This window comes from Hylobates moloch, unplaced genomic scaffold (genome assembly GCF_009828535.3).
Source record: "Hylobates moloch isolate HMO894 unplaced genomic scaffold, HMol_V3 SCAFFOLD_13, whole genome shotgun sequence".
In the NCBI taxonomy this organism is placed as follows: domain Eukaryota; kingdom Metazoa; phylum Chordata; class Mammalia; order Primates; family Hylobatidae; genus Hylobates; species Hylobates moloch.
The window spans coordinates 15,413,585-15,417,129 of record NW_026652288.1 but is presented as its reverse complement, the minus strand read 5'-3'; the positions used below and the strand labels follow the sequence as shown (position 1 = coordinate 15,417,129).

Genomic DNA, 3,545 nt, shown 5'->3' with positions numbered 1-3,545 from the left:
GTTGAGTGGTTTTCTCTGCCTGTTTTCTAAGAATAGCAGTTCAGAAGTTCAAAGATTTCTTTGTATTTTGTACTCTCGCTGTCTCTTTTAGTCCAAAACTGATGAAATTCCTTTAAAACTTTGTGGACTTCTTATGAATCAATTTATAAATTCACTCCATTAGACAAAAGCCATGCCCACAGATTTCATAGAGATCATCTCTACTTTGAGCTCCTTGTGAAATTTTCAGAAGCCCAGTTGTTTAACAGAGAAGGCCAGTGAGGCACAGTATGAAGACCCTTAGAAGGGCCTTTGGTGTGTTTTAAAGGGTCTATGGTGCATCACCTTAAATCTAACTGAGGTTTTAACAAAGGTTTTAGAGTCAAATCCTTGCTTCATCTTTACACCATATTCTTGTGACAGTGCTCTGAATTTGCTCTTTGCCTGAAAGCCATTCTTTTTTTTTTTGAGACCGAGTCTTGCTCTGTCGCCCATGCTGGAGTGCAGTGACGCAATCTCGGCTCACTGCAAGCTCGCCTCCCGGGTTCACGCCATTCTCCTGCCTCAGCCTCTCCGAGTAGCTGGGACTACAGGCGCCCGCCACCATGCCTGGCTAATTTTTTGTATTTCTTTAGTAGAGACAGGGTTTCACCGTGGTCTCGATCTCCTGACCTCGTGATCCACCCGCCTCGGCCTCCCAAAGTGCTGGGATTACAAGCGTGAGCCACCGCGCCTGGCCTTATGAAAGCCATTCTTAATTAGAGAATCATTTATATCATTTATAATAGAGAGGTTGGAATGAGAAACATTTTTATTTCCAAACATAATAAGTCCTTCCCCCGATTTTTTTTAAACTAGACTTTATTTTTTTAGAGCAGTTTTGGATTCAGAGCAAAATTAAATGGAAAATACAGAGAGTTCCCACATACTCCTCCCTGACCACATATACACAACCTTCCCACCATTAACATCCCAATCAGTGTGGTGCATTTGCTACAGTTAATGAACCAACATTGACACATTATCAACCAAAGCTCACGTTTTACTTTAGGGTTCACTCTTTGTGTTATACATTCTCTGGGTTTTAAGTGTAGAATAGCATCCATTCACTATTATAGTACCAGAGAATAGTTTCACGGCCCTAAGACTCCCCTGTGCTCACCTATTCATCTCTTCCTCCTCCCAAACCCCTGGCAACCATTCATCTTTTTACTGTCTCCACAGTTTTGCCTTTTCCAGAATGACATATAGTTGGAATCATATAGTATGTAGCCTTTTCAAGTTTGCTTCTTTCAATTAGCAATATGCATTTAAGATTCCATCATATCTTTTCATGGCTTGATGGCTCATTTCTTTTTATTGTTGAATAATAGCTATTGTCCCTATGTACTGGTTTATTTATCCATTTACCTTTTAAAGGACATCTCAGTTGCTTTCAAGTTTTGGCAATTATGAATAAAGCTGCTATAAACATGCACGTGCATGTTTTTGCATGGATGTTTTAATTCACTTGAGTAGCTTTTTTTATATTTAAAAGTTATTCATTACTTTATCTCTCTGCTCTCTCATTTTTTTATAGACTACTTGGAGAAACCAGGGAGCAACACTCTGCCTGGAAATTTTCTTAGCTAGATGATCAGTTGATTAGGTAAATAGGTATATCTTATTTTATTTTTTTATTCATACCATTTTACTTAGTTCTAATTTTTTTAAAAAAATGTAAATTGTCAGTTTATAATTGTATATACTTATGGGGTACAGAGTAGTATTATGATTTATGAGTACAATGTGCAGAATTAAACCAAACTCATGGTATATTTTCTATTTGTATGTTACTACAGGTGATAATGTTGTTACTTATGTTACTGGACCCAAGAGTCTTTTTTCTAGATTCTAATAAGCCTCTCCTGCATTTCTTTATGTCCTCACTGCAAGCCCTTTTGGCTTCCACTCACCATCTGGTCCCAAAGCCAATGTTACATTTTTAGGGTTTTTTGTTTTTTGTTTTTTTTTGTGTGTGTGTGTTTGTGTTTGTTTCTTAAGACGGCAACATCACACTCCTGGTATCACAACTTATTCCAGTTATCTACTGCTTCATAAAAAACTACCTAAACTTAGTGGCCTGAAACAACAATGATCTGTTTTGCTCATGAATTTGCAATTTGGGCGAGGCCCAGTGAGGATGCGTCTCTGCTGCTGTGGTGTCAGTTAGGGCGTTTTCTCTCTCCTTTCCTAACTGAACTCCAGTCTGAGCATGTTTTAGTCCTTCTCACCCTCTTTTTCACATCTTGTAGCCTTTCTTTCTTTGTTTCTGTGCTGCACTCTAGATCATTTCTTGATATTCCAACTTACCTATTTTCCCTCTTGGATTTAATCTTCATTTAAACCCACCTATTCAGTGTGGGTGTGTGTGTGTGTGTGTGTACCCCGGCTATTTTTGTATTTTAGTAGAGACGGGGTTTCATTTTTACCAGGATGGTCTTGATTCTGACCTCGTGATCCCCCCCTCGTACAAGCGTGAGCCACCGCGCCCGGCCTCTTTTCTTTTCTTTTTTTGAGAGAGAGTCACTCTGTCACCCAGGCCAGTGTGCAGTGGCACAATACTGGCTCACTGCAACCTCTGCCTCCCAGGTTCAAGAGATTCGCATGCCTCAGCCTCCAGAGTAGCTGGGATTGCAAATGTGAGCCATCATGCCCAGATAATTTTTGTATTTTTAGTAGAGAAGGGGTTTCAGCATGTTGGCCAGGTTGGTCTCAAAATCCTAACCTCAAGTGATCTGCCCTCCTTGGCCTCCCAAAGTGCTGGGATTACAGGTGTGAGCCACTGCGCCCAGCCCACATATTCAGTTTTTAACTTCAATTTTAACTTGCTTCTTTCAAAAATGCGTTTGACTTTTTTTTTAATGGTTAGCCCTGCTAAAGCAAGACCTCAAAAAATTAGTTTAAAAACTCTGAGGTGTTCCTCTCCATGGGAATCTTTAGTAAAAGGCAAAAGATTTATATGATCTGAAGAGAAACTAGAGCATTGTTTGACTTTTATTACAGTATAATTTGCAAACAATAAAATGCGTATATTTTAAGTGAACAATTTGGTCACTTTTGACAAATACATACACATCTGTAGCCATTATCCCAATTAAAATATAGAGTACAGTTGACCCTTGAACAGCATGGGGGTCAGAGGTGTCGACCCTCCAATGAGGTTGAAAATCCATATATAACTTTTGTCTTCCCCAAAACTTAAATACTCATAGCCTACTGTTGACCAGAAGCCTTCACAAATAACATAAACAACACAAATTTTGGATATTATATGTATTATATACTGTATTCTAACATTAAAGTAAGCTAGAGAAAAGAAAATGTTATTAAGAAAACCATAAGGAAGAGAAAATATATTTACTAGCATTCAGGGGAAGTGGATCATCACAAAAGCCTTCATCCGCATTGTCTTCATGTTGAGTAGGCTGAAGGGGAAGAGGAAGGGCTGATCTTGCTGTCTCAGGGGTGGCAGAGGCAGAAGAAAATCTGTTTATAAGTGGACCTGCACAGTTCAAGTGTCAACT

At 39.1% G+C, this 3,545-nt stretch overlaps 1 non-coding gene across 1 annotated transcript; it reads right to left on the bottom strand.

Moving 5' to 3' along the window:
* Positions 1–2,888: 2,888 nt before the first annotated feature.
* On the bottom strand, positions 2,889–3,005 carry LOC116481387 (U5 spliceosomal RNA). The gene has a single exon (XR_004251544.1). It is a non-coding gene; the product is annotated as a U5 spliceosomal RNA (small nuclear RNA).
* Between the last annotated feature and the right edge of the window lie 540 nt (positions 3,006–3,545).